Source organism: Elephantulus edwardii, unplaced genomic scaffold (genome assembly GCF_000299155.1).
Source record: "Elephantulus edwardii isolate Elephantulus edwardi_28Jun2011 unplaced genomic scaffold, EleEdw1.0 scaffold00071, whole genome shotgun sequence".
NCBI classification, from domain to species: domain Eukaryota; kingdom Metazoa; phylum Chordata; class Mammalia; order Macroscelidea; family Macroscelididae; genus Elephantulus; species Elephantulus edwardii.
The window spans coordinates 12991187-13003486 of NW_006399821.1; the positions used below are offsets into that span (position 1 = coordinate 12991187).

The 12300-nt window shown below is 39.6% G+C and overlaps 1 pseudogene; it reads left to right on the plus strand.

The window, feature by feature from the left end:
- Positions 1-7401, plus strand: part of LOC102846920 — a 114785-nt pseudogene extending 107384 nt beyond the window's left edge.
- The last annotated feature ends 4899 nt before the right edge of the window (positions 7402-12300 follow it).

A 12300-nucleotide genomic window follows, 5' to 3' on the forward strand; every position in this document is an offset into this window, starting at 1 on the left:
TCACCTTTCTTTGGAATGGGAACAAACATAGATCTCTTCCAGTCAGTCTACCAATATAATATTGTATAGGAGAGATGATAGTGGGCTTCCTTGCCTAGTCCCTGTTCTCCAAGGGAATGCCTTTAATCTATCTCCATTGAGAACAATGTTAGCTCTCAGGTTTGTGTATATAATTTTTACTATGCTGAAGAAATTCCCTTCCATTCCTGTTTTACTGAGTGTTTTAATCAGGAAAAGGGGGTTGGATTTTGTCAAAGGCCTTTTCTGCATCAGTTGATAGGATCATGTGGTTCTTTTTCTTTGCTTTGTTAATGTGATGAACTACACTGATTGTTTTTCTTATGTTGAACTATGTTTGCATACCTGTTATCAATCTCACATGGTCATGGTGAATTATTTTTTTGATGTATCATTGGATTCTATTGGTTAGGATTTTTTAATTTATTTTCATGAGAGATATTGGCCTATAGTTTTCTATTTTGGTGGTGTCTTTACCTGGCTTTGGTATCAAGGATATATTTGCTTCATAGAACGAGTAGTTCTTCTGTGAATGTTTGATAAAATTCACTTGTAAAAACATCTGGTCCACGGCTTTTTTTGGTTGGAAATTGTTTTATTAACTTTTCAAGTTCTTCTTTTGTAATGATTCTGTTCAAGTTTTCAATTTCAGTTTGTGTCAGTTTACGTCGTTTGTGAATTTCTAAGTATTTGTTCATTTCCTCTAGGTTTTCATATTTGCTTCAGTATAGTTTTTCTAAATATTCCACTGTTAACCTTTTCATTTTAGTTGGTTCTATTGTGACATTGACCATTTCATCTCTTATTCACATTGTGTCTTTTCCTTTTTTTTCTTTTGTTAGTTTTGCTAGTGGTTTGTCAACTTTATTGACCTTTTGGAAGAATGACATCCCAGTTTCGTTGATGGTTTCAATTGTTTTTCTGTTTTCTATTTCATTTATTTCTGCCCTAATTTTTATAACGTGAGGGTTGGTTTTTGTTTGTTTGTTTGTTTGTTTTGAGGGTGTCAGGTTTTCTTATTGTTCTTTTTCAATTTGTTGGAGATGTTGCACTTGAGAGTCAATGGTCATTTTCCCCTGTCTTTTGATGTGTTTGTTTATTGCTATAAATTGACCTCTGATTACTGCTTTGGCTGTTTCCCAAAGGTTTTGGTAAGTTGTGTTTTCATTGTCATTTGTTTCAAGAAACTTTTTAATTTCATTTTTTATTTCTTCTAGTAAGCATTCATGTTCAAGCAAGATATTGTTCAGCCTCCAAATGTATGAGTTTTTTCTTCTTTAACCTCTTATTATTAAGTTCTAAATTTGCAGCATTGTGGTCTGAGAAGATACTTTGTATTATTTCTATGTTTTGAATATATTGATGTTTGCCTTGTGACATAAAATGTGGTCTATTCTGGAGAACATCCCATGCACGTTAGAGAAGATGGTATACTGTTCTTTTGGGGGGTGCAGTAGCCTATAAATATGGGAGCGAGTTGGTTTATTGTGTGGTTTAATTCTTCTGCATCTTTGTTGAGTTTCTTTCGGGTAATTCTATCTCTTCTTTAGAGTGGTGTATTGAAGTGTCCAGTTACTATAGTGGTGTTGTCTATTTCCTTTTTCAGTTTTGTTAATGTTTGTTTTATATATTTTGCAGCTCTAACATTTGATATGTAGATATTTATTATTATTATGTCCTCTTGCTCTACTGACCCTTTAAGCTCTATGTAGTGACTTTGCTTGTCCTTTGTGATGGTTTTTGCATTGAAATTTATTTTATCAGAGATTAATATAATTACTCCTGCTTTTTTCTGGTTGCCATTTGCTTAGTATATTTGTCCCATACTTTCATTTTTACTTTTTAAGGGTGTGTCTCTTGTAGACAGCATATTAATGGAATTGGGTGGGTTTTTTGTTTTTGTTTTTATGATCCAATCTGCTATTCTTTTTCTCTTCAGTGATGCATTTAAACCATTTATATTCAGTGTGATTATTGACAGGCAAGGTTTTATTGCTATCATTTTCCTGAGTTCTTTTCGGTGTTGTTGCTAGTTACTTTTGTCCATCTTGCTTTCTGTGGCACCTCTATAAGAAGGATGTCTCTCACTATTGCCTGCAATGCTGGTCTTATTTTTACAAACTTCCTTAGGTTCCATTTTTCTGTGAATATCTTGATCTCTCCTTCATATTTTATGGATAATTTTGCTAGCTACAATATTTTCAGTTGACAGTTGTGTTCTTTGAGTGTTTGATATATGTCATTTTTCTGTCCTCTTGCTCACATGGGTTTTGGCTGAGAAATTGTCACTTAATCTTATTTGTTCTCCCTTATAAGTTATTCTTTGTTTCTCCCTCACTGCTTTCAGTATTCTCTTATCTTTGGTTCTGGAAAACTTGACTATGATATGCCTTGGTAGTTTTGTTTGGGCTATTCTATATGGTGTTCATTCAGTTGCTTGAATATATATTCTCTCATTTTTCATTATGCCTGGGAAATTTTCTTCTAATACTTCTTCCACAACTTTTTTGGTGCCTTTACTTACTTCTTCCTGTCCTGGGATTCCTATTACATGCATGTTATTTCTCTTGATGGTGTCCCATATTATTCTTAGGTTTTCTTTTTTTCCCTTCCTTTTTGATTTTGCTTTTTGTTCTAGCAGATCAATGGTGACAATTTTACCTTCTATTTCACTGGTTCTGTATTTGCCTCTTCAACTCTGTTCATGTGTCCCTCCATCATGTTGACAGCATCTGAAACATTGAACCTCATATTTTGGATTGTGGTCTCTTGTTTTTCCAGAGCCTATAATGCTTCATTTGTTTTATCTGCATTGTTTTGGGTTGTTTTTCTAAAAGCTCATCTGGTGTTTGCTGCAGTGTCCTATTATTTTTCAAGTTTATCTTTCATTCATTGAAAATATTCAATCATTGTTCTTTTAAATTCTTTGTCAGAAAGTTTTCATCAGACTTTCTGGCTTCAGGAAATTAAATTATACTGCGTCACTTCTTTGTGTGACATCTTGCTTTGGGCTTGTGTAAGGGCTGTGGTAGCCTGCTTCCTACAGGACGTTGCTGTGGTATCACCTCATGCCTGAGGTGATAGCAGGTTCTTGATCTGAAGTCACTGCTCCAGAAACAGGTAGAGTAGCTACCCTCCCTAGGTTTCTCTTTGCCTTCTGACCCAATGGAGAATGTTTCATTTTGGCAGAGAAAATGCCTGTGAAAGCAGCCTCCTCTGTCAGACAACTGCCACAGCTAGTCCAGCCCAAGACGCTCTAAGCTACAGGCAGTTAATAGATTGGATGTGAAGAGAGGCAAAGCAAAGTGTGGAGACCTGATTGTAAAACCAGAAAGCCTTGGTTTTCTATTTGAGACTGAGCTCCAGCTGTCTCACTCCCTTTTGACTGAGCTTTAGGGGTCCCACATGATCCAATCAAAAGCAGTGACCCCCCACACACACAAGATACCTCACTCAAATGCAAGGGTTGCTCCTGGCATCCATCACTCCTGGTTGTATCACTTCAGGTGCCAGCACAGATGGGTGGAATCAGCAGCAGCATCTCTCAGTGCAGGCGGATGGTGTCAATAGCAGCATTTCCCCAAGACAAAAAATTTGAAACCAACAAATTTAGAATGGGGGAGAATAAGAGGAGAATTCACAGAACTGAGAAGAGGGATATAGAGGCAAAAAGGAAACAATGTGACAGTGGTTTTGGAAGTCAAAAGAATAATTTCAAGAAAGGGGAATGGGTTAGCTAATGTTTGTGAGGAGCTATTCAGAAGAAGCTATTTAATAACAAAGACAGCACTGATGGTCTAGAGAGTTATTTCAGTAGAAGGATGGGAATAGGAACCATATGTCAGGACATGGAAAAGAACAGAAAGAAGAGAAATTAGAAATGACAATGCAAACAATGACATATGCACTGCCTTCAACCATCACATCCACTTTCAAAATTAGGAGACTAACCTGACTTGCTACAATATGAATGGATGGACCTAGAAAGCATTAAGATGTATTATAAATCAATCAGAAAATAACAAATGTTGTATAGTATTATCCATACTAAATAATTAAAGTAGGCAAAAGTAGAGAGACCAGAGCATATTAATGTTTACTGGGAGTGTTACACAGACTAAGTCTCAGTTGACTCAGTGGTATAAACTACAGCAGCAAAGACTAGGAAGGAGTAATGAAGGGTCACTGTTTAGGATAAACAGCATTTCTTTTATGTCGAGGGAAATTTGGCAATGAATATTAATGGTTGCATAACAGAATGTAATTGATGTCACTAAATTGTACATGTAAACATTATTAAATTGGTAAATGCACGCATGCGCGCACACACACACGAGCTCTAGTGGTCTAGTGGTGAGAAGCTGTGCTGCCAACACAAAGACATGAGGTTCAAAATCACCAGATGCTCACAGCAGAAAAATGGGCAATCTTTCAGGAGATTTATAATCTCTGAAAACCTTCTGGAAGGTCAGATAGGAGTCAGTTCCAACAACATACACAAATATGTATATGAGTATTTATTCAAACATTTATATACATATACATACATGTATGTTCTTTGTTGTTGAGCTGATTGCAATGCACAGCAATCTTGTAGGACAGGGTAAAAATTCCCACTGGATTTCTCCAGAGATATAAATCTTACAGGTTCAGACTGCTTCATCTTTCTTCCATTAAGCCACTGGTGAGTTTGACCTGCTGCCTTTTGGTTAGCATCCATATTTCTTTAACTGATGGAAAAGAGCAAAAACTAAGTGGAATCATCCATATCTGACCTTTACCAACCCTACAATGGGAACTGTCCCTGTCTACAACATCAACAACACAAAACCAATTCCTGTGAGTTCAAACATGTCCCCCATGTTCCCATCCCTCTTTCTACTCATCTCAACCCAATCTTACTGGGTCCAAAATCTGTTGTGATAGCTTAAAGACCACATAGAGCCATATTAGAGAAGTCAAACTATAATTCAGGTTGGTAGGGGTGCCTCAGCCTTGAGCCTCTTTGAGGTCACTTTTACAAAACTCTCAGTCCTGCCAAATATGGCTTTCCCCAATCCCAGCCCTTCAACAAAATTAGATAAAGTCAATTAGCTCTGGTTCCTCAATGGGGTAGTGGTCTCAAAGTCAGCTCTGTTTCATGTTGGGTCTCTCGTATCCTCTACTTTAGCCATGGCTGCTGCTGCTGTAGGTCTAGCTGGCTGAGTGGAGCAAGAATCTCTGCCCTCAAAGGATGTTTCATTCTCTTCTTCTTTGCTCATGATAAGATTCTCACATTCTGCTGTTGGATCCTTTCAATTTAATAGTGAGACTAGCCAATCCCCTTGTGGATTGGTGATAGGCTACCAAACTATTCACATATCCCTGTCCAACAAAATCAGTCAATGGGTGGGGAAGCCATTTTAAACAACAAACCCTTAACACAATAGACAACTCCCTGGCTTTTCTATCCATTAACTTTAATGTAGAAATAATTGATTAATTTCCCCTTTACAGTATGTTGTTGTTGTTATGTGCCATTGAGTCTCTTGTAACTCATAGCGACCCTGTGTACAACAGCCCTTTACCCTTCTCTATCCTGTGCCAATCTTATTGTCTCTGACACACCTCCCCCCCCCCCGGTCCCCCAGCCACTAAATCAATATATCTCATCGAGAGTCTTCCTCTCCTGCACTGTCCTTCCACCCTCCCTAGCATGACGTCCCTCTCCAAGGACTGTTCTCTCCTTGCAACATATTCAAAGTATGTCAGACGAAGCTTCAGAATCCTTGCCTCCCACCCAGTTTCTGGCTCTGTAAGTAGTGCCAAGGCTGGCGGGACCATAGCAGTGGAGCCTATGAGAATGAAAGATGAGCCTACAGGATGCAGCGAGCTTGTGAGGAGGCCTCCGCCCCAGAAGGCCGCTCCTCCACGCCTGCAGCCACCACCACCACCATCATGCTTGGGAGCCACTGTTGGCTAGCCATCTCATCTTGTCTTTTTGCTGGTGGACAACCTGGGTTGGAACGATGTGGGCTTCCACAGCTCGATCATACACATGCTGCACCTGGACACGCTGGCGGCCAGTGAAGTGAGGCTGGACAACTACTACATGCAGCTGCGGTGTATGCCATTATGAAGCCAGCTGTTCACTGGCCGATACCAGATTCATACAGGTTTAAAGCACCATGGCCCTGTTAGCCCAGCTGTTCCTCTGGATGAAAAACTCTTGCCCCAGCTTCTGAAGGAAGCAGGCTACACTAACAACATGGTAGGGAAATGGCCCCCGGAAATGTAGCGGGGAAAATGCCTTTGCATCCGCTGAAGATTTGATACCTACATAGGCTATCTCTTAGGTAGTGAAGATCACTATTCCCATGAGTGTTGTACATTTATCAATGCCATAAATGTTACACAGTGTGCTCTTGACTTACGATAAGGTGAAGGAGTTGCATCTGGATATAAAAATATGTACTCAATCTCATAGTTAACCATTCACCAGAAAAGGCGCTGCTTTTCTACCTTGACCTCCAGTCTGTCCATGAGCCCCTTCAAGTCCCTGAGGAATATTTAAAGCTATATGACTTTATCCAAGAAAAGAATAGGTGTCAGTATGCAGGAATGGTGTCACTTATGAATGAAGCAGTGGGAAATGTCACTGTAGCCTTAAGAAAGCATGGACATACAGTGTTCATCTTCTCCACAGATAATGGAGGGCAGACATTGGCTGGGGGGCAATGACTGGCTCCTTGGAGGAAGAAAATGGATCCTGTGGGAAGGTTGTATTCATGGGGTGGGCTTCATGGCCAGCCCTTTACTGAAAGAGAAGGGAGTGACAAATTGGGAGCTCATCCACATTTCTGATTGACTGCCACTCTAGTGAAGCTGGAAGGAGGACACACAAATAGCACCAAGCCTGTGGACAGTTTTGACATTTAGAGAACCATTAGTGAAGGGAGCCATTAGTGCAGAGTGAAGCTGCTGCATAACATAGACCCAAATTTTGTAGATACAGCACCATGTTCTGAGCACAGCATGGGCCCAGCAAAGGATGATTCTTCTTTTCCAGAATACTCAGTCTTCAACACATCTTTCCATGCTGCAATTTGATATAGAAACTGGAAATATCTTTTGGGCGATCCAGGCTGTGGTTACTGGTTCTCACCACCATCTCAAGCCAATATTTCTATGATACCATTGTTGGACTCAGCCACCTAAATGCTCTGACTCTGATATTGATCAGGATCCTGAAGAAAGACATGCTCTATCAAGAGAACGCCATATAATCCAGCATCTCACTTCCCAGCTGCAGTTCCACCATAAACATTCAGTGCCCGTGTACTACCCCAAGAAGAATCCCCTCTGTGATCCAGAAGCCACGGGGCTTGGGACCCATGGATGTAGCTTGCATGAGTTAGGAGAAGGTCTTAAAACCTTCCTAATGCAATTTGAACCTCAGATCTTCGCTCATGTGACTCTCGTTCTCATTTGTTCTTCCAACTTGTGTTCACCTGACCCTTCCCTCACTCCTAAAACACAATGAGGTATCGCATTTCAACTCCTAAGACATTTAAGAAGCTGCTAAAATCTGGAACAACTCTGTTATGTGGGGGAAGGCTGGGTTCGTCCCCTTTTTCCTGAGTTATGGGACAGCGGAGAACTTGACTTAAAGTAGGAAGTTCTAATTGAGTCCCAGAGGCCAGAGCAGCTGGCTCTTTTTGCCTCATAAGTCAAACGTTAGACTTCTTTTCTAACAATAGCAGGGTTTTATTGGAGTTATTTATTTCTCATCAGAAATTAAAGGAGCAGGCAGTTGGTAATGGTTCTGTTGGCCAAGGCCTCTCTGTGAGACATCATTTTGAGACATCCCATGGGATAGCTACTCTTGGTTCCCCCTCACTCCCACATTCTGTCTGGCACATTAGCATAAAGTTCATTTCATTGTTAAGGTAAACATAGCAATGTGTCTATATCTCAGTATTAGGTTTTACAATTAAAAAAAGTTTTTTAACCACACACACAAAAGAATCCTTGTGTAAAATGAACAGCCTTGTTTCACCCCTCTATAGGATGAACTTGCTTGTTCTCTTAGTTGTCCATGGGCATATTCAATACTCTTCTCCAGCACCACAGTTCAAAGGCATCAATTCTCCTTCTATCCCTAATCAATGCCCACTTTCTGATGCATAACAATTAATTGCAAAGACCATGGCCTGACTCAGGCTCACCTTATTCTCCAGACTAATATTGTTGCTCTTCACTACTTTGGAGTCTCTCTGACAGCAGACTTTCCCAATGAAATTCATCTTTTAATTTCCTTCCTGCTGGCACCAAATGTTGATTGTGGAGTCTAGCAAACTGAAGCTGTTAACAATCTCAATCACTTCATCATCTATCATGATACTGCCAATTCACCCAGTGGTGAGAGTCTTTGTTTTCTTGATGTTGAGCTTCAATCCATATTGAAGGCTGCAGTACTTGACCTTCTATAGCAAGAGCTTCTGGTCCTCCGGTGTAAGCAAGCAGGGTTGTATCATCTATGCAACGCACATTGTTAATAAGTCCTCCTCCGATTCTGATGCTACATTTCTCCTCACATAGCCCAGCCTCCCAGACAATCTGTTCTGCATATAGATTGAAAATGTATGGAGATAGGACACATCCCTTTCATCCACCCTTCCCGACTTTGAACCGTGTAGTGTTTCCTTGTTCTGTTCCGATGACTGCCTCTTGGCCCAAGCATAGGTTTCACATAAGCACTATTAAGTGTTCTGGGATTCCCATTCTTCTCAGAGTTACCCACAGTTTATTGTGATCCACACAGTCAAATGTCTTTGCTTAGTCAATGAAACACAGACAGACACTCCTCTGGTATTCTCAAAAACTATATTCATGAAAGTGGTAAACAAGCAATTTCATGTTTCATTTCTCAATATCTCAATTTTAGATAGCTGATTTCAAATTTTCCAACCCCTATATGTTGTAGAAGAATGTTGAATATCCCATGGACTTCCAAAAGAACAAATTCAATGCTCCCTAAATTCTAGAGTGTTTTCCATAGGTCCATAATCCCTCACTGGTGTCCCTTTAAAAGCCCAGTTTTCTATTGTACAGTTGCCTGACCATATGGCAAAGTCATTAGCCATTGCCCATGAATCAGTTAAAACCCAAATATATGAACTTTCACCATTGCCTAATTAATCAGGCACTGCTAGGAAGACAGCTTTCAATTTAGCCTATTGTGTGGATATATTCTTATATTCCTCAATCATGGTCTTAATCTATTAGTCTTAATACTGCAGCTTTACACATTAAAAGTTTTCCACATATCCTGGAACTATCATCTGTGAACCAAAAAGCTCTTTGCAATAGGCTCTGGTAGCCTAGTGAAGGTTCCAGGGTATGGCCAATGGGAAAAGAGGTTAGTAGTTTTTTAAAATGGTAGGTGCATCCCTGCAGTCTCTCAGTGGCTTCTTTCTGTATGAACCACTTTCATTTTGTCACAGAACTATTTGGAACACCACCTTCTTTATTAAGAGTATTTCTCCAACAACTTCCATGACATGATGAGTATATAAAGTCTCAGAATGATGTTAGGTCCTGTCATTGAAGCAATCTCAACAAATGCCCAACAGCAGGAAAGTAACTACCTTTTTCAAATGGTGCATATTGTACAGTAGCAACGAGAAATATCCTGTTCATAATCCCAAAGGCTCCTGTAAGTCAGCCTACTAAGGATTTTGCCATAAGCTCCATTCTGCATAAGTACAGGTGGCAGATACCTCAAGAATCATGTCTGAATTTGGATCATAAGGATCTAGGGGCAAGAAAAGATAGACTGTTTTCTGTACTTCAGCCATAGCCTGCTGTTTCTCAGGCCCCCACTCAATCACCATTTTTCTTAAAGTAACTTTGTCAAGCTAACAATATTCCAAGCTGCCAGATAAGAGTCCTCCAAAATCCAAATAGACAAATCAAAAGTTGGGCTTCTTGTTTATTCTTCGGAGTAGATAGTGACAGCAACTTGTTCTTGGTTGCCTATGGAATGTCAAGATTGGTTGCTGCCCAGGTTAGTCCCAAGAATTTTATTGTTCAGGCAGGCTCCTGGATATTTGCTAAATTTAGGAGGCAACCACTATTTCCAAAATCATCCCATTGTTCAGTGTTTGATATTAACAGGATATCATCAATGTAATGTATAATTACAGTGGTTATTGGGATCAAATTCAATTTTTTTTTTAACCAGGCTGGCTAATTCAAATAACCCTGTGGTAAGACTGTAAAGGTAATCTGAGATGCTTACTATGTAAAAGCAAACTGTGACTAGCTCTCTTCTAAGACTGGAATGGAGAAAAAATGCCACCTGCAAGATCTTCCACTGAGTACCAGTCTCATTTGGTCTGCTGTATTTCCTGCATCATTGATACTATGTTGGAGACTGCTAAAGTCACAGGTGATAACTATTTCATTTAGACCTCATTAGTCTACAGTTAATCTCCACAAGCCATCTGCCTTTTTGACAGGCCATAAAGGGCTATTATGTAGTAAATTTGTCAGCACCAACACTGTAGCTTTTAGCATGTCTTTAATCAAGGTTCTGCCCTCTCTCCACTATGCATTGCTTCAAATTAACAACCTGAGTGGATAAGGGAAATTTTAATGGTTCCTACTTAGCATATCCAATCAACACTGGTCTCAGGACAAGCTTACATGCCCTCATGTTTTACAACATCTGGCAGAGGGAGTGTTCCCCAATTAGATATAATATCCATACCAATAATACATTCAGGTAAATGATATAAACTACTATCAATAGGTATGGGGCTACAGCACATTGGGTTCCTATGCCCAGAAGCCCTAAGAAGGTTTCTTCTCCACCTCCAGGCCATTTACCACATATGGGCATATGGCCTCAAGTCCCCTATTAGGGGTTGGACTATTAGACCCTGGCCTTTCCATCAATCCATATCTTGGTCATGTAGCTGAGCATATTCTTCAAGTGATTCTAAGTGGGGAGGGGACATCATTAATTACCTCATGATTGGGATGAATAGAATGAACTTGTTTAGGTATTCTTGATATTGGGGAAAAAGAAAGAGCCTTCATGGTCCACTTAGCTTCCTGTAGTGCTACCTTAGAATCTTTGTCTCAACTCCATAGATGTCCACTATATTCATCCTGTTGCTGAGTAACCATCCCACTAGGGCATACTTTTCCACATTATTTCCTCCCATTTGCATATGAATCACCCTGATTGATGTTCCTTGTATCCTTTAAATCCATAAGGGAAAGTAAATTCAATAGAGCTAACATACCTTTTTCAGCTGTTGTTTTGTTTTCCAATAGCAAGGTTACATGAGGTGTCCATGAAGCTTGAAGGAGCTTCCATGATTATCAACTTAGGGGTATTCTCATTGGACGAATGTTCTCAGTGCCATAAAGTGGTTCCAATATGGCTTGCACATATAGAACATCAACTGCTACCTCTGGAGTGTTCCATTTGTTACTTAGAGAAGGAGAGGGGCAATTTCCCTTGGAAGCATAAACAAACCTAATCACGTATTTTATCTGCTTTATCAAACTAATTGTTCCTTTTGGGTTAATCTGTTAAGTAACTATATCTTTCAATATCACTGGTGACTGTTGTAATTACTGCTCTGGGTCTTGCATTAACCCAAATACACCCCTTCTCTCTGCTGCATTCAGAAACACAGATACTTCTCCTAAATTCATCACTCCTATAATCCATTTTATTAATGGTTCCTCAAGAAGCAACCTATAACAACGTACATTAATGCATTTCCTCCATGCCATATGCCCTGATTATAATAGTTCCTTGACCCTGCCCATCTGTCGGTGATCATAAGTTGGGCGAGTATTTCTGGTTGCTGTCACATATTTTTTCTTTCTGGGTAGACCTTGAAGTTAAGGGTCTAACTCTGTACAGCTATGACTTTGTTCTGTTCTGATATCAGTCATCTTAGTTTCTATGCTCTTTCCTCTTGCATTTGCTGCCACTATTAAAACCAGACACCAAGGTATTATAAGTTTCAATTTTTCTTTATTGCTTACATTTCTTTGTGCATCCAATTTACCAGTTTCTCAGAAGTTATGTTTACTAACTTCATATCCCATAAGTAACATCTGCCTTGAGTATTGACTGCAACTTAATAGCTACATTAAACCACGGTTTAGGGCTGTTGTATACAAAGGGTCGCTATGAGTCACAAACAACTCGACAGCACATAACAACAACAACAACTTTCTTATTCAGAGACACAAAATGTATCATTCTTGTTTACC